Raw genomic sequence first — 19,551 nt, 5'->3', positions numbered from 1 at the left:
ACCCCATATGTCCTATTTTTAGCAAAGTCATGCTAAAATTCACGGAAAATTTCAGCATGACCTTTGCTGAAAATAGGACATATGGAGTACCCGAATTTGCCGGAACGGAAGTTAATCGACATTCCGGCAAACTCAAGGGCCTCTCGGGGTACCTGCAAAATCATCACGACACGATGGTCGGAGACAAAACCCAGCAAACTAGCAAAATCATCACAAATTGTTTTCTGTTAAAGATGATCATCATCTTTACAAGTCTTTCTCAATGTGATCACAAGTAATTCAGAGGCATCACAAGTAATTCAGAGCATCACAAGGCATTAGTAGTTCAGTACATGAACAAGTTTTACAAACCCAGATAAGAACAAGTGAATTCTAGTCCCATTGTCACTCCTGGTTTTCTACAAACACCAAGTACTAGGGCACACAAAAGTTCTGAAATTTGTGTGCCTAACTGAATTAACTGAATTTTCAGTAACCGAATGAACTGAATTTTCAAAACTGCAAGAATACAATCGAGAAAAATCCAACAGCACTAGAACTGAGCTGATTGACAGTAGTTTTGTTCACTGTTATGTTAGCCTAACTGGATGTTGGCTATCTTTTATAGTGTCTCTGTTACATGCCAGTTTGGTCATTGCTAACTTTTGATATGTTGTGTTTCTGACATATCAGAATCGGATATCCAAAAGAAGAAACAATATAATTTCTAACAAATCATTAGCCTGTTTGCTTCAAAAATAACAGTTCCTGTTGAGATTCCTGGGATCCAATCCCAACCAGTCCATTTGATTAAAATGACTGGATTACTGGAATGAGAATACCAAAAGAACAAGATATAGTCTACAAAAAAAAGAAAGAATACAGCCAATCCCCATCACTGTTTTCCCCTCTGGTTCAACAACCCTCTCACCATTTAAAGCAAAAATCTATATGGACCATCCATTCCTAGTTTGCATAAGTATCTAGTTTTAATTTACCTTCACAAGAGCACCAATAACACCCAAGCTGGTAAGCCTCAAGTACTCAAAAGGTCTTGTCTTGCTGGTAGTATTCAGGAACGGGTACAGGTACAGTGGGATGTGAGCTGCAAAGGAAAAAGAAGAAGACTTAATTATTAACCACTGCTAGTTAAGATTTACTTATTCTGTAAAGTCACCAAAATGAGGAAAGCTTTTTAACAATAAACAATGGAAATATTTAAGACTTGGCATAGAAACAGCAGCGCTCAGTACCATGGACAACCACCCTTACTTAAATAACAAGAACTGCACAAGTACATATGTACTCTTGCCATTGCGACTGAATTTAGAACAGTGCAATAACTGTAACCTACCTGGAGCAGTGCAGCAACAGTGCCAAAGGAGTGCCACAGCAGTGGAGCAAGGTCTTGAAAAATCTCTCGTTTCTGAAAGAGGAAACTGAGAAACAGATTAGACAATGAATTTTCACCTCCTGCATCCCAGATTTGCAGCCACACTTTAAATGTTAAAGTAAAATAGCTCTATGTATCAACTGTCCAGTTTGGAATATTGTCTTTGGAAAGTTGATGTTTCACTAAGAAAAGAAGGGTCTGTCTAGGACACATTTATGTCACGTCTAACCTTGTGTCCACTATGTTTGTGGTGTATTTTTTTTTGCCCCAGCTTTTTTTTGTTCCTTGTTGCTGCGTTATTTGTGGGAGCTTAGATGTGACATCCTTAGAAAACATTTAGATGTGAATTAGACAAACTCAGAAAAGAATGACGATGCTTGCATTAGTGGCTCATACCATGGGTTCACACTTTCGGTAGATAAAGAAGTGACAGAAAAAAAAATACTATACTAAGTAAACTTCATCACTTATCTAGATAATCTGCAGAAGTAGAACAGATTGTTTCTAACCTATAAATGTCTTCCTATATAGTTTAAACTGTTTAGATTTCCTAACACCACCTCCTGATAAGTTTGCAAAGTCATCAATAGGACAGGATTTCACAAAGTTCACACCCCCGCCCCCTGTCCTTGAACAGGGTATCTCTACCTGTAAAGAGGCTGTCCGGCATACATATCAAAGCAAAGGAAAGTAGATCCCTTCAACACTTGGATCAACAACAACTTATAATCCTTTCATGGAATCTCTCTAAAATTTATTCTTGTTCATAGCCAGAATAGTTGGATCTTCAAGTCAGAAGCTTTGCGTTTTAGTCCCCCTTTAACACAATTTACATAAATACATCACAAGGGACCTTTAATCTCCTAATGTTAGCAAAAACTGAAGTTTTATAGACCTTTTCCTTTTCCAACCTTGTAACTGTTTGTACATAATTGAAAAAAATACCATAGAACGGTTGTTCTACGGTCAGGGCCTCAAGAAAAAAATTACACAATAAAGCAAAAAAAATCACATGAAGAGGTGCTTCCCACACCCTGCACTGGCTTCTCTCCCTCTCCCCACAGAAATAAAATACTCCAGTGTAAACCCAATTATCGGGAATTAAAATGCCGCTGAGTTATATAACCAAACCTCTTAAGAATAAACGAAACAGTAGGTGATAACATCAATGGTTGTTCTCTAGCGGTGGGCATCTTGCAATAAGAAATTCTAATTATTTCAAAACTAGCAGATAACATCGACGCTACTAATTGTGAGTTTCCATGGTGTGGGATTCTTTTAGGTGCTTCTGAATGTTTGAATGGAGTTGAAACCTACTCCAGAAACTAAACTGCACATAACATTTTGTGCAGCTGTAGGTATATCTTGATGCAAGGTAGTCGACTTAGTCACTTGCAAATATCATTCTCAAGATGACTGATGAGACATAACAAATGTGAAAAGCCCCCGCAAAAAGGAAAAAAGGTATGTGACAATTGATTACTGCAAAATCTCATGATAAACCAAAATATTACACATGGTGCATTGTGAAACTAATATAAAGTTATCAAGCAGCAGACCGGTTTCTTCCATGACATGAAACAAGCGAACAATTCGATGGTGTAACAAACAAACAATTCGGATACAGGTAAAACTTGCCCTGCACTCCATTAAACTCCAGAATGATGCCTGCAGTCTGCAGATCACAACAACTAAATTACCAAACACCACAAGCAAGTCATAGAATCGCCCTAAGGAGATCGGAGAGCAACATTTCCATACCAAGCACGGATCAAAGGATCTATACCCTATAACCTTAGATCACCACGTGCGCGGGTGGGGTTAGGGTTACCTCCTCGTAGAGAGGCAGGGGTCGAGGCGGCGGCGGGGCGGCGGGGCAGCGTCCGGGCGGCGGGGTCGGGGCGGCGTCCGGGGCGGCGTCCGGGCGGCGGGGTCGGGGCGGCGTCCGGGGCGGCGTCCGGGCGGCGGGGTCGGGGCGGCGTCCGGGCGGCGGGGTCGGGGCGGGGTCGAGGCGGCGTCGGCGCGGCGTCCGGGCGGCGTCCGGGCGGCGAGGAGAGGGCGAGGGAGGGAGAGGGCGAGGGCGAGGGCGAGGGCGAGGGCGAGGGCGGCGGCGGCGGCGGCGGTGGATCGAGAGGGAGAGAACTGGCGAGGGGGGAGAGGGAAGGGGGGATCGGGCGAAGGGGGGATCGGGCGAAGGGGGATCGGGCCACAATACTAATGGCGCACCTCACCGTGGTGCGCCATTAGCATGTCCATACTAATGGCGCACCTCACCGTGGTGCGCCATTAGTACTTTTTTTTATTTCAACTCGAGCCAAAAGGTTATGTACTACCAGAACCTATCCACGTCAAGCCCACTCTACTAGCTCGACTGGTCAGTAGCCAGTTCTCACACCAGGAGGTCCTGGGTTCGACTCCCAGGCTCCACAAATTTTTTTTATCATTTAAAAAGCTGTTTGATACTTATTTATGTTTAAATATGTTCAAACTTGTTTAAATAATAACAGTAATATTTTTTTATAAGACAGTAGCATTTAAAAAGCTGTTTGATACTTATTTTTTTTATAAGACGGTGCGCGGGGTGCGGGGGGTCGGCGGCGGCGGTTGGGTAGGGGAATCGAGGGTGCGGTGGGTCGGCGGCGGCGGCCGGTGGACTTGGGGGGTGCTCGGCACCGAGGGGGACCGGATCTGGCGAGGTGGGATAGCGGTCGAGATGGAGGGGGATCGAGGTGGGCTCCACAAATTTTTTTTAGCATTTAAAAAGCTGTTTGATACTTATTTGTGTTTAAATATGTTCAAACTTGTTTAAATAATAACAGTAATATTTTTTTATAAGACAGTAGCATTTAAAAAGCTGTTTGATACTAATTTTTTTATAAGATGGTGCGCGGGGTGCGGGGGGTCGGCGGCGGCGGTTGGGTAGGGGAATCGAGGGTGCGGGGGTCGGCGGCGGCGGCCGGTGGACTGGGGGGTGCTCGGCGGCAAGGGGGGCCGGATCTGGCAAGGTGGGATAGCGATCGAGATGGAGGGGGATCGAGATCGAGTGTCCATGAAATTTAAAAATATTCATGATAGTTCAAAAAGTACCCATGAAATACAATCGAGAAATGAAGGCTACGATTTAAATACAATCGATCTTAGCTAGCTATCTGTTCACAATCTTCTTGCCCTTCTTTTTCGCAAATGGAGTTCTTCTGTGGAACGGACGTCCTTTAGGTAGGGTGGTCCTGCTTCTTCTTGTGGTGTATGCTGCTACTTCATCATCGTCGTCATGTTCGATCCTCGGGTCGCCGTACTTGTCGAAGTCTTGCTCATTGGCTACTCCATCCATTCCGATGATCTTCCTTTTGCCTCTCCTCACGACAACACGACTGGGCTTTGGCGGGTCGGTAATGAAGAAGCATTGGTCCACTTGGGAAGCCAGTACCCATGGCTCATTTTTCGCGGTGACGTTTGCGCCCGCGGTCTTGGATTTGGCTTCGGGTATAACCATGGTGGTGAAATACCGGTCTTCTTTTATGACGTTCTTGGCCCATCTGACACGGAACATCGGGACCTTCTCTCCAGCGTAGCTCAGCTCCCAGATCTCCTCGATCCTTCCGTAGTATCTGTCCTTGTCGTTATCGGTGTAGGATTCCATCGTTACCCCGGAGTTCTGATAACCATCGCTCTTCATGTCCTTGGCCTCGGTGTAGAATGTGTAGCCGTTGATATCGTACGCCTCATAGGTCATCAGGTTGTGCTCGGCGCCCTGTGACAAGGCGAATATGAGTTGTTCTTCCGCGGAAGAATCCTCATGTAAAGGGTACGACAGAAGCTTATGCTTGAACCAACGCGTGAAACATGAGTTGTGCTCTTTGAGTATATCTCCGTCCGTCCTCTGTTGGCCTCGGTCATTGTACGTCTTTTTAATAAAGGTTTTGTGCTCTACCAACCAAGGATCTACCACGTCTATGTGTTGTAGCGCGACTAGGTTTGCTCTTTCAAAGTCGGCGAGTCGACCCTCGAAGTCGACATGCATTTCGCGGCGACCCTCACGGTGACCCCATCCAGCGAGCCTGCCGAGGTGCCTGTTGACGGGCAGACCAACGGGGTTCTCGATGCCTAGATAATTCGTGCAGTAGGAGATGCACTCTTCGGTCAGAAAGCCCCTGGCTATGCTTCCTTCTGGACGTGACATGTTGCGAACGTATCCTTTGATGACACCATTCATCCTTTCGAACGGCATCATGCTGTGCAGGAACGTCAGCCCGAGTTGGATGATATCCTCCACTATATGGACCAGCAGATGCACCATAACGTCGAAGAATGCGGGCGGGAAGTACATCTCAAGCTCGCATAGTATCACCACGATCTCTTCCTGTAGCCTTCTGAGTTGCCTCACGCCAATCGACTTCCGAGAGATGACGTCGAAGAAGTTGCATAGGCCAAATAGCGTTTCACGGACGTGCGCGTCCATGATCCCACGGATTGCAACTGGAAGTATCTGCGTCATCAGCACGTGACAGTCGTGAGACTTCATCCCGCTGAACTTCTGCTTCGCTGGGTCTAGGTATCTGCTTATCTTCCCCGCGTAACCGTAAGGAAGTTTTACTCCTAGGGGGCAGGTGAAAAACTGCTCGATCTCCTCCTGACTTAGAGTGAAGCACGCGGGAGGGTAGTCATTTCCGGTCTTCTTGGCCTTTTTGCCTTTGCGACGACTTTCTGTGTCCTGCTTCGCCTCATCATCATCATCATATATAGCGTGAAGCTCCTGCCTGATGCCCATTGATTTCAAGTCTGCCCTTGCCTTCGGCCCATCTTTGGTCCTCTCTGGCATGTTGAGCAGGGTACCAAGCAGACTCTCGCACACGTTCTTCATGATATGCATGACATCAAGGCTGTGAGGCACACGGTGGATCTTCCAGTACGGCAAGTCCCAGAAAACAGACCTCGTTTTCCATACCTTCAGCAGCGGCTCATAGGGAAATATTCTTTCTCTGCGGCGTCCCACGTATTGGCTGGCGTTTTCCACAGCGTGTCAAGCTCCTCTTTCAGCAGCCCCAGATACAGATTGATGTCGTTCCCTGGTTGTTTCGGCCCTTCAATTAGCATACTCATGTGAATGAACTTCCTCTTCATGCACAACCAGGGGGGAAGGTTGTACATCCACACAAACACAGGCCAGGTGCTATGTGTGCTTCTCTGGCTGCCAAACGGATTGACTCCATCGGTGCTCGCGCCCAGCACGATGTTCCTTGGATCGTTCCCAAATTCTGGGTATTCGAAGTTCAATGCTTGCCACTGGCTCGCATCCTTAGGGTGACTCAGCATCTTGTCTTTTTTATCTATCTCCGGATCATTTGCGTCATCTTCTCGCTTCTTCTCCTCCCTATCCGCGTGCCAACGTAGGAGCTTTGCTACCTTAGGATCCGCGAAATACCGCTGCAGACGAGGAGTGATCGGAAAGTACCACACCACTTTTCGAGGAGCTTTCTTCCTCTTCTTGTATCGAGTGACACCGCACACCGGACATATTGTAGACTCCGCGTGCTCGTCCCGATGAATGATGCAATTGTTCATGCACACATGGTATTTCACGTGCGGTAAATCCAGAGGACACACGATTTTCTTCGCCTCCTCCAAACTGGTCGGGCACTTGTTCCCCTTGGGAAGACGTTCGTGCCAGAATGACATGTTCTCGTCGAAGCATGCGTCGGTCATTTTGTGTTTTACCTTCATCTCCAGGGCCATGAGCGTTACTTTCAGGCGGGTATCCTCGGGCCTTCATCCTTCATACAATGGAGTAACCGCGTCCAACTCAAGTTGATCCATCTTGGCTTTCTCTCGGGCGGCAGCTCTTGCGTTATCCGTCTGCTTGAGAAGCAGCTCTTGAATATGAGGGTCCTGCACCCAGCCCATCGATGGTCCAGCGTCGTCTGCTCCGCCGGCATCAGCATCTTCATGATCATGCCCGTCGCCTGCTCTGGCATCTTCCTCATCATCATGTCCTGCATCTTCTACATGATGACTGTGTACAGCATCACAGTCGTGATCATCTCCTGGGGATTCTTCGTCTTCTCGCCCACCCGAGCCGCGGTGGTTGTCTTGCTGCCCTTCCTCATTTCTTGCCCAGCCCGCATGGACGACTTCGTAGTCATCTTCATCACCTTGCCACCGATAGCCATCCATGAAACCACGCAACAGCAGGTGGTCCCGCACCTGCCCGGAATCCGGGTCCGCAATAAGGCTCTTCAGCTTGCATCTTCGACACGGACATCTTATCTCCGTCTCGTTCTTTTGAAGCATCTCGGCCTTCGCGGACCTCAAAAACCTATTCACGATGCCTTCGGTCATCGTGCGGACCATGGTCGCCTGCGGGGTAGAGCAAAACGATATTTTAGAACCAAACAAAAATTTGGCATGACCTTCCCTAAAAATAGGACCAAAAAGAATGCTTAATGCCAAAATTCTCGCCGAAACGGAAATGAATCAACATTCCGGCAAAATATTGGCAACTATCGCATATCAAATACCGGTACACCTCCAAACACAAACACATATGCAACACCACAAACATATGCAACACCACGAACATACATAGATCTAGCTAGGCCGTAAAAAGTGCATGTGCACATTGTTGTAAGGAGAACAACCTAAATATAGCTTCCCCCCTTACTTACCTATTAAAACAAGGTAATTTAACCACTTAATTTGAATGAATCTATGGTGGAAATGAGGTGAAAAAGAGGAGGCACCCGAGACAAGGAGGAGGTGGAGAGAATGAAGTGGGGAGAAAGTGAGTGTGTGGGTAGGAGAGGCTGTCCCAAATATCTTGTTGCTGCCCACTTACTAATGGCGCACCTCTTGCATGGTGCGCCATTAGTACTTACAACTACTAATGGCGCACTTGGGCAGGATGCGCCATTAGTATGTTTGGATAGGCGCACTAGTTCAAAAAAAAATCCTATACTAATGGCGCACCCACTGCCTGGTGCGCCATTAGTAGTTACAACTACTAATGGCGCACTTGGGCAGGATGTGCCATTAGTATGTTTGGATAGGCGCACTAGTTCAAAAAAAAATTCTATACTAATGGCGCACCTGCTGCCTAGTGCGCCATTAGTAGTTACAACTACTAATGGCGCACTTTGCCGGGATGCGCCATTAGTATGTTTGGACAGGCGCACTAGTTAAAAAAAAAATTGATACTAATGGCGCACCCATAGCATGGTGCGCCATTAGTTGTTTAAACTCTAATGGCGCATCAGATTGTGGTGCGCCATTAGTATATACTAATGGCGCACCATCTTTCTGGTGCGCCATTAGTGTCAATCCCATCTATAGCCATTTTCCTAGTAGTGGCCAAACCAAACTGATAATTCGAAGAGACTTGCCAAGATAATCAATTATACATAAAAGAATTCAGAAAATGGGATTTTTTTTCTGTCATACATATGACACTTCTATGACGATAATTGTGACAAAACCCGGTATCATCCTACTTCTATGACAAAAAATCATGACAGAAAATGGGCTTTTCGTCCTGGGCGGGCCGGAGATGCAGCTGCATGACATTCTTTGGGCCGTCCATGACGGAAAACACCATGGTAGAAGCGAGGGCGAGGAAAATTTCGGGGAGTTCCCGGTTACAGTGGGAGGTCGGGGGCCGAGCGATGCGTGTTTCTCCCGTACACGTACGCGCGTGTGTGCGAGGCGTTGGCTCTAACTGAACCCGAGCGAGGCGTTGGGCTCTAACTGAACCTGAGCGATTGCACTGGAGGCTACGCGTTACTGAACCCGAGCGATTGATCGATGGCTATTAACTGAACCGGATCGAGCGATTCCTTCGCTACTGCTGCTAACTGAAGCCGATTGATGCTGCCTCTGGGATGAACAGTGAGCATTGCTGGGGGGTTTGGATTTACAATGAGCTGTGGCGTTGCCTCTAGATGAACAGGACCCGTGGTGTGGTGGAGGGCTGGATGAACAGTAGACGGTGGAGGGGTGCCTGTGGAGGGGTGGTTGAACAGTAGCCGGTGGAGTAGCGCGCGGTGGAGGCTGGATGAAAAGGAGCCCGTGGAGGCTGGAGGGGGTCGACGGTAGCCCGTGGAGGCTGGAGGAGGTCGACGGTTGAGATGAACAGTATCCTGTCGAGTCCCGTTTTGCGGTACGCCACACCCCTCCCGATGAACAAGACCCCCGTTTCGACCATAGCGCTCCAACACAAGTCCGTTTCGTCCGTTTTGCGGGACGCCACACCCCTCCCGATCAACAGGACCCCCGTTTCGACCGTAGGAGGTCCGTTTCCTCCATTTTGCGGTACACCACACCCCTCCCGGTCAATAGGACCCCCGTTTCGACCGTAGGAGGTCCGTTTCCTCCGTTTTGTGGTACGCCACACCCCTCCCGATCAACAGGACCCCCGTTTCGACCGTAGGAGGTCCGTTTCCTCCATTTTGCGGTACGCCACACCGCTCCCGATGAACAGGATCCCGTTTTGAACGTGGCCGGTCGAACACAAGGCCGTTTCCTCTGTTCGGCGGTACGCCAGGCCTCGTTTCCATCACCTATTCCTTCCAAGCCCTCCTGATAAACACGACGACACATTCCATTCGACCCAGCCGGTTGGCTCCCCATGAACACGACGACGATGTTGTTTCTCTGTTCCGACCCAGCCATGTACACGAGACCTGGTCGTACGTATGTGTGAGTAGGCATTCGAGACCCTGCCCGTATGTACGTACGTGGCCGTATTTTCTTTCTTGCGCCCTGGACGCTGTATGTACGTGTACATTCTACGTGCGCGCCTCTACTACGACACATGCACGCCTCTACAACGACCAGTATGTACGTACACGTTCGCGACCAGAATGACAACGCTACGTACACTTCGACCAGGTGGGTCCCGACTGACAGGCACTTCCTTGCATCTGAAGATGTAGCTGGTGGGTCCCAGCAGTCAGGGGGGCGAATCATTTTGGTTTTTTTGCTTGGACGCACTTTCTTGCGTGTGAAGGTGTAGCTGGTGGGTCCCAGCAGTCAGGGGGGAAATGTTTTTTTCGTGAAATACGGTGGCCCGTCCGATGGGTCCCTGCTGTCAGGTGGAGGAATAATTATTTTATGCGTAATAAGGAGGCACTTCCTTGCGGCCACCGTGGATCCAGCTGTCAGCCTCTCCATGCACAGTACTCTTCCGATGGAAGTCGGTCGTTGACCACATTGACCACGCCGCACCGAGAGCACCACGGCGGTGGACAACAGCGAGACCTAGGAAGGGGACGACGCGGAGCCGGGGAAGACGCAGAAGTGGATGCCCACGTGAAAAGGAGTATGAGGGTTCACTGGTTCGGCTGCAGTGTGAGGCTGCCGTCGCCGCAGAATAACAGGGGGTGTGGGTGAGTAGAGGGATGGCCTGGCCAGCGGTGGGAGTAGTAGGGGGCGGTGAGGCCTCCGTGGCATCACAGCCGGCCACGGGAGGCAGGAGCATGCGGCATGACCGGCGCTGCTTTGGGCAGCTGGAGCACGAAGACCAAAGGTTGAAGAAGCACTACGGCCGTTGGATGGACATCATACTGTCACTGGAGTTAGAATCATTCATATTGACTAAGTTGACAAAGCCCTCCATCCCCGTAAACTTAGTAAGCCCACAAGTCAGCCTCCCACCAAGGTGAGTCCCACCTAGCAGGGGAGTATTCATTTTTTTGTGCGTAATAAGGAGGCATTTCCGGTGGGTCCGAGCTAATAGCGGGGGGAATGTTTTTTCGCGAAATACAGAGACCCTTCTAGTGGGTCCCAGCTATCAGGTGGAGGGATCATTATTTTGCGCGTAATAAGGAGCCATTTTCCTGTGTGGGCCCCTACTGTCAGCCTCTTTCGATGGCTGTTGTTTGTTGACCATGTTGACCTCGCCGCGCCGAGAGCACAAACGCGGTGGATGAGGGCGAGGCCCAGGAAGAGAACCACCCGGAGCTAGCGAAGCCACTGCAGCGGATGCCCATGCTGAGGGGAGAATGAGCGCTGACTGGTCAGCTACGGGGTGAGGCTGATGTCGCCAGAAAATAACAGGATGTGTGGGTGGTTAGAGGGATGGCCTGGCGGCAGCACAGCCAACCACGGGAGGAGGGAGCAGGCAGTCCCGCCGGCGCTAGTTTGCGCGGCTGGAGCAGGAAGATCAGAGATTGAAGAAGCATGGCGGCCGTTGGATGGACATCCAACGGTGTTGCAAAACAGTAGCACATATCAATAGCTCGGCATGACAAAACACGATCATCTGGACGAAGGGGATACTGGCCTGCCTGAGGAAGATTATATATAATTTCATAAGTCCTTGGTTGATTTCCACCTTCGGCTGCACTGCTTGTTTGCTCCTCCACACATGACAGGATCGTTCCGCACTGCATTCAGCAAGTTAACGTATGAATAAGCTAATTTCATCTTGCGGTGGTCATTGTACCTAGTTACGAGTGTAGGAATGCCTGGAGCACCATGAGGTTAGCTGACAGCAGGTAGATGCAGCCATATAAATTTTGTGCGGTGCTACCAAAATTGAGGTTTTGTCACAGCCTGATTTTTTGGCCCTTTCTTTTTCTTTTGTTTTTCCAAGGTTTTTGCCTGAGTTTTCTTTTTCCGTGGCTCTGTGGTCTGGAAACTGAAGAAGATGCCCTCTTCTTTGCTTCCAGAGTGGCTTGTCATTCCCAAATCTTTCCCTAGACCCTGTTATTTCCATCCTAGCCCAAATCCCAATATTCTTTTTATTGGGAATATTCCTTTTCTATTATAGGAATAACTCCAATTGCCCTAGGTTGTGAAGCAACCTATATTTCCCTCACTCCAAAAATTCCAAAATAATTCTCATAAATTGTTTGGGTCATATCTTGATCAAATATGGCAAAACTTTTCATTGCCATGTTCAAAAATAATTCCCCAATATTCCTTTTCCTATTCTACCCTGAACGGCACTTTGTGAAGGACGTGTCATTTATATTTCTCCTATTGACTCCCAACCTTTTTGGACATGTTTATATGTCCAAATAATTGCCCCATGCACAAGTTCAAATTTATTTGCCCAGCCAATCTTCCTCAGTGAATTTTCAAAGTTTCTGTCTAACAGAAGGCTTTGTGAAGGAAGTACTAGCTAGGAGTACCCAAATGAGTTGACTTTTGCACACTCCTTAATGTGATCATATTAACCCCTTCCACCCATTTGCAGCCCCATCCAATCATCTATGTGAGCGCAGGAGCAAATCTTTGTTTCTAGCAAAATTTTCAGGTTGTGAAGCAAGTATATTTTATGTTGCTTCAAAAATCCTGATAAATTACCAGATCATTCTATTGCCCATAAGACATCTCTACGACCATTTTGGCATCATTTCATTGAGCCATTTGACCACCATAATTATTCCAAGTTTCCGGTCAGCAGAGATGTTTGTGAAGCAAGTGCTATTTTGGCTTGTCCATTTGGCATGAGCTTTTTACAACATCTTCATATGACCAAACGCCTAAGCCTTGCCCAATTTGAGCTCAAGTGGACACTCCATGTGAGTGCACCATCATGATTTTCATTTCTGGACCAAGTATGCAGTTGTGAAGCAACTGCAGTAAATCTTGATCATTTTACCTTCAACCTCCCCAGGACTGTAGTCCTTCCTATCCTAAATATCCCAGACATCTTGTTTGGCCTCCAATAATTCTCAGTTGATCTCATTGAGCTGCTAAAGTTTACTACAGTAAACTTCAGAGGGTTATTTCTTTTTGACCAGAGCCTCTTTCACCTAGTTACCACCGTAGTTGAGACCACCCTTCGAAGGACTACGCAGTAGACATGGTTTCACCTCAGTAAAACCTCCAGAGCGCGCCATGCCAGTGGTGACCACGAGTGCAGCCAGCCAAAACGGTGGTCTCCCCACTGTTGGCAATAGCAGCGTCGCTTCGGCCGGTTCTGGCTTGTCCCCGAGTGTCAACCAGCTCAGCATCGTCGTCCTCTTCACCCTGGACCCCTCTCCCCCTCCGGAAGCCAGCTCACCGACACTCGCTGCCGCGTGAGCACGAGAGCATAGTAGCGTTCTGGATCCATTCGTCGCTGTCTTCTTCCTCTGCTTCCCCTTGGCCTCCTATGCCCCGTGAAGCTCTCCCCTGTGCCCTCCCCGTCGTTTGCCCCGACTCCTTAGTATTCAGATTTGCATGTTCACTTTTGTGATATGTTGTCTTATACTCTGTGATCATGTTATACCTGCTAGTATTACTTTTCATATGTTTATGCTTGTTAGTAGTACATGTTGATGTTGGAGATGGTCATGCTAGTCGGTATGTAATGCTCAGTGGATATGATATATTGTTGATATGGTGGAAAGTTATGTGATACTCTCATGATGATGTTGATATCATGTTCATGTATTATTGTTGGCATCATGTTATTTTATCATGGCTCAGCATATTTGCATTCAAGTTTAACCGGATTAAATTGAACTTGAACACCTGTTGGCTGAGTCATGGTGCCGCTAAATCGATGCTGACCAGTGCAACCACGCTTACCGGTATGGGACGGTCCTAACTGGGTCTATTGTCGTGCCTCTGGTCGGTACCTCAATTTAGGGAAGGTTATGGGCGCGTGCTACCCTGATCAGGTAGGCGGAGCATAACCTTTTGAGCCTGTTGTTGAGTTAATTTTGGTACCGGATCCCAGTGTGGATCATGGCCACGACGGTGGTCGAGGTGTCTGGAGGTAGACACGGGGCCACCCAGGACTAGCCCGGTGGGGTCTGAGTCGGAAGGGCCGGGAGAGTGTCATGACAATAGATCCGTTTTGTCGGAACGCCATTGGTCCACCCGAATGGGAGGGCGAGGCCATGGGTTCTGTAGTGTGGGTATAGTGTACTAACCTCGGCAGAGTGTATATTAATCTATCGATAGTCGTGCCCGCGGATAAGGGCCCAGATCGAGAGAAGGTCACACCATGAGTCAACAGTAATAATAATAATGTGCTTAATAACAATGAGATGAGTTGGGTGGTGATCGCCGTAAGGATCACGGGCCAGGTATTGGTCAGGTTGTGATCGCCATAAGGATCACGGGCAATTTATTGGTCGGGTTGTGATCACCATAAGGATCACGGTTTGAGACTAAGTGTTGGTCGTGGTTGTGATCGCCATAAGGATCACGGTGATATCGAGGATACCGAGTTGTTCTATATTCGTGATGTTGTACGAGAATCGTGGGTAACAGTCAAGCTCCTTGTGGTCATTTATTGATTATTGCGGTATTGTTTATACCAAGCTTGATTTGGTCCTGAGATGATCGTGTGATGTCCGAGGTCGGTAAGTGATGCATCTGTTGGTTACGAGGTAGCCCGAGCAGGATAAGTGGTGCATATAGTGGTTTCATGTTGCATGCTTGTATTGTCGGATTAATATGTTCATGTTTGTGATAGTTGTATCATGTTTATGTTGGTCATCCCATGTTATTTTGAGATGATGATATCCTGTTAATTCCTGCTTAACCTGTAATTGCCATGTTATTGTTTGTCTTGAATGCTTCTGGTTATTTGTGAGCTTGCAAGTAAATTCAATGTACTGACCTGGCGTGTCATGCCAGCTTGCAGGTCATGCCGGATTTGATTGCTTGCTTGTCGTGGTTTCCGTTCATGCAAGCTAGGATAAGCGTTCCAGCCAGAGTCTCTGCGGAGTGGAGTTCACCACCGTCGTCGTTGTTCCGCTGCTAGAGTTATTCCCCTGCTTCGAGTTGTTCTGCGCCTTGCACGGAGCAACTGAGGATGGCATAGTGTCGCCGCACCGATGTTATTCATTGTAATATCGGAGACCTTGTATTCATATTCGTGTAATAATAGAAGGCTGGTTTGTTCTATCCTAAGCAGTGCCGTATACCAGAAGACTTCTCCTCGATCTCTAGGTTGGAATACGGGGCGTTCCAGTTTTCTCTGAGCCGGGGTGCCACAGGCTTGGTATCAGAGCAGGTATGGCTGTAGGATGCCCTAGACCGCGCGAACGTTAGAAAGCGGTAGTATAGACCCAAGTTGGTTTGTTGCACTTGATTGCTGCATTTGTTTATTGCATAGCATGCATATAGGTTATTATTTAGTCAAAAACGGTATATCTCGTGAGTGTAGATGGCATCGGTTCGGATCCACTACAGCTCAGTCTTAGCATTTATCCAGTTCCCTTTTTCTTTCGGTGTTTGGTGTCATTTCTGTCCCAGCAGAGTGATGCCAAGTGATCCCGACACTGTTTGCAAAAATGGTGCTAAGGTATCATGTCGATGTCTTTCCTTCAGTCCCGTCTATCGTTTCGGTGATGGACATGCGTCTATCCCGGATCATTCTTTTATTTTGTCGTGTTGGCAACCCTTAATCTTAGTTATCAAGAAAGGGTCAGCAGCCTCAGTTTTTCCCCACTATCCTAGTTCTTCGACAAGTACGTATTTTTTTAGTCCGCTTGATAATAATGTGATGGCGACCTTCGTGTCCTACTGCATGATTACCAAGTACGTCCTCACCTCCGAGCTAGTTCAGGTTGCCACCTAGATAAGCTAGCACTTGGTGTAGCGCTATTTACACCAATCCTTCCACACATTTATTCGTCCTCGTGCACATCGTCACAGCATATTAGATCGCAATACCTGAGTTTCCGTGAGATTTGTGTGCTTACGTGTGCATGCATATTATTGTGTGAGTAGCAGTAATATGTGATGATTGCTTGATTAATTATATTAGTAGAATGCTTGTGTGCTTTTGTTTTAGTTCTTTCTGTTGTTCCTTTCTTTGGGCCTTCGGTGTTACAAATTTTTCCCCTATTAAAGTTGCTCGTCAGCCAACACCGGACACGAAGAGTCAGCAAGAAATGCATATATTTGGAAACTCAGCTAAACAGAATGGAATTATCAGCTGACTGCAATGAAAATTGGGAATATCTTACCAAGATACAAAAGAAATCCTGGATGGACCGTCAGTATCAAGTTTGCATTAGCGTGCACCGATCACAACAAAATGATTAAATCAGCAAGAAGGTAAATTGTGTGCAAGGTTGACAGAATATTATCAAAGGTATGGCTCGGATACAAGTTTAATTTTTCATTGAGGATGATTCTGGAACTCGATGTACCTGGAAGCAAGCAAAAATATGGCATATACTCAGAAAGGAGGATAGTCCAGTAAAACCATGTTTCATACAAGAAATCAACATCATAAATATTCAGATAGTTATATATGTGGAAATCGATCCGCATATCACAATAAGAAGCTTCTGGTTGAAGCAACGCAATCTTCCCTTGCAAGTTACCAGAGAAGCTTCCAAGTAAGCAACCGCGAAAGCTTCCGACATAAGGTACTGAGTCTTTCCCCAGTAAAGTCTTTAAGGGGGTAAGCTTCTGAAGCGTGATATCCAGTCTTCTTCAGCAAGTTGTCCGAAGAAAGTTTCGACCACAAGCCAGAAAATCTTCCTCAGTAAGACATTAGTACAAGGTAGTACGCTGTGAATTGACAGCATATGGCAGTGAATCCCAAGAATCAGTACGGCAATGTTTTGGTCATTCAGAATACACGTCTGTCTCGGAATCAGGTCCTCATATATATGCAATGAGCATACCATCAAGATCTTACAGGTCACTCGGATTTGGATCTGATAACCACGTGAGGATGATTAAGAGAAGAAAGCCAGTATACACCGCAGTGTGACAAAGGATTATGAGGACTGACGACATCAATGAGCTCAGTACAAGTACCCGTGAACCTGGAAAATGATCCTGATGAGCCCATGTCCCCTTTTTCTCCAATGACGGCACCACGCCTGTGATCTGAGCTGTTTCTAGCTATCCGGGGTGGATGCCTATTTTTGTTTCTCTCTTCAACGACTGTCACGAGTCTGAGCTGCTTTTCGGCCATCTTGTACATCTGTTGAGTTTCTTTTGTGACAGTAGCCCTATAGCTACTTTTTGGCTATGTTAGGGAGCTGCCACCTTCTTCTTATCGACCCGTTCTCATGCTCTGAGCTGTTTTTAGGCCATCCTGAGCCGTGGTTGAGTTATTTCAGTAATGTCCCAGATCTGAGTTGAAAAGACCGTTCTGGTGGCTAATAGTTTATTTGCCGATTTCTTGCAAGGGTTTCGGATGATCATTTCCCAACGATCAGAAAATGAGAAGGGTTGAACCTGCCATTTAATGGGTTACCTTATCAGAAAATGATGATAAACTACAATTGCCGAAAATTGCACCGACAATACCTATGGTCATACAAAGAAACAATATGACCCAGCTCTTTCGGCCAAAGATCCAGACCAAGAAAACAATAATGAAGGAGCAAGACCAGTACAGCAGGTATGAAAATTGTACACGAACCCCATGGTGCAGATCCCCCGGATAGTCTAAGTCAGCATTGATCCACATGGATATGCCTACAGCATGAGTAATCGGCATGAGGAATATCAGTCTGGAAGCCTGAGTCCTCACTTATATGAATCATCATGGATAGCCTGACGTGAACAAAAATTTTCTGTCAGAACCACCGTCAGTCAAGTCTGCAGATATTATCATACAGGCCAAACCCTTTATGCTGGTCGCGATAGGAGACAATCAAATATTTGGTACGGATCTGATACTCATGGCAGTGGAACCAGTTAAGATGATTCAGAAACTTCTGCGATGAGTCAGAATCTGTTAGGAAACGGTTATGTTTTAACTCACTGTTGGAACCCAAAGGACCTGCATTTAGTGGAGAAACTCAATGCAATGAGTCAGAGCTTGAGTTTTCACCAGAAAAATCTGATCATCATTACAGGAAAGTTTGTCAGTGTCGGGTGGCACACCCAGCGGAAATCACTTTTGGATCTGTGAGACGGACATATATTTCAGTCGTTATAATTAAATCACACTCAGCTAGCCAGCAGATCTAAAAAGAAATTGGAACCTATATAAGAATGAGCAAGCCAGGTAAGATCTGTCAGAATATGGATACAGTGAATCAAACCACCCCAGGGCCAGTCAGATAAAAATTTAATGGGAACAACAATATAGGAAAAAGGGTACCCGAGTTGGAAACGGTTTCCTTAAGTCAGAATATTCATACTTGTTCCCTGAGCAACCAAATCTCGAGGACGAGATTTCTTTAAGGGGGTAAGGTTTTGTCACAGCCTGATTTTTTGGCCCTTTCTTTTTCTTTTGTTTTTCCGAGGTTTTTGCCTGAGTTTTCTTTTTCCGTGGCTCTATGGTCTGGAAACTGAAGAAGATGCCCTCTTCTTTGCTTCTAGAGTGGCTTGTCATTCCCAAATCTTTCCCTAGACCCTGTATTTCCATCCTAGCACAAATACCAATATTCTTTTTATTGGGAATATTCATTTTCTATTATAGGAATAACTCCAATTGCCCTAGGTTGTGAAGCAACCTATATTTCTGTCACTCCAAAAAATCCCAAATAATTCTCATAAATTGTCTGGGTCATATATTGATCAAATATGGCAAAACATTTCATTGCCATGTTGAAAAATAATTCCCCAATATTCCTTTTCCGATTCTGCCCTGAACGGCACTTTGTGAAGGAAGTGTCATTTATATTTCTCCTATTGACTCCCAACCTTTTTGGGCATGTTTGTATGTCCAAATAGTTGCCCCATGCACAAGTTCAAATTTATTTGCCTAGCCAATCTTCCTCAGTGAATTTTCAAAGTTTCTGTCTGACAGAAGGCTTTGTGAAGGAAGTACTAGCTAGGAGTACCCAAATGAGTTGAACTTTTGCACACTCCTTAATGTGCTCATATCAACCCCTTACACCCATTTGCATCCCCATCCAATCATCTACGTGAGCACAGGAGCAAATCTTTGTTTCTAGCAAAATTTTCATGTTGTGAAGCAAGTATATTTTATATTGCTTCAAAAATCCTATTGCCCATAAAACATCTCTCCTACGATTTTGGCATCATTTCATTGAGCCATTTGACAACCATAATTATTCCAAGTTTTTGGTCAACAGAGATGTTTGTGAAGCAAGTGCTATTTTGGCTTGTCCATTTGGCATGAGCTTTTTACAGCATCTTCATATGACCAAATGCCTAAGCCTTGCCCAATTTGAGCTCAAGTGGACACTCCATGTGAGTGCACCATCATGATTTTCATTTCTGGACCAAGTATGCAGTTGTGAAGCAACTGCAGTAAATCTTGATCATTTTACCCTCAACCTCCCCAGGACTGTAGTCCT

At 46.6% G+C, this 19,551-nt stretch overlaps 1 long non-coding RNA gene across 1 annotated transcript; it reads right to left on the bottom strand.

Moving 5' to 3' along the window:
* Nucleotides 1-679: 679 nt before the first annotated feature.
* LOC123041466 (uncharacterized) lies at nt 680-1,803 on the bottom strand. The gene is made up of 2 exons (XR_006418526.1): nt 1,334-1,803; nt 680-1,084 (listed from the first exon to the last, which is right to left on the bottom strand). It is a non-coding gene; the product is annotated as an uncharacterized lncRNA (long non-coding RNA).
* Between the last annotated feature and the right edge of the window lie 17,748 nt (nt 1,804-19,551).

The sequence above is a fragment of the Triticum aestivum genome, chromosome 2B (genome assembly GCF_018294505.1).
Source record: "Triticum aestivum cultivar Chinese Spring chromosome 2B, IWGSC CS RefSeq v2.1, whole genome shotgun sequence".
Taxonomy (NCBI): Eukaryota; Viridiplantae; Streptophyta; class Magnoliopsida; order Poales; family Poaceae; genus Triticum; species Triticum aestivum.
Note: the sequence above shows the minus strand (reverse complement) of the source record. Positions and strands in the feature narration are given on the sequence as shown.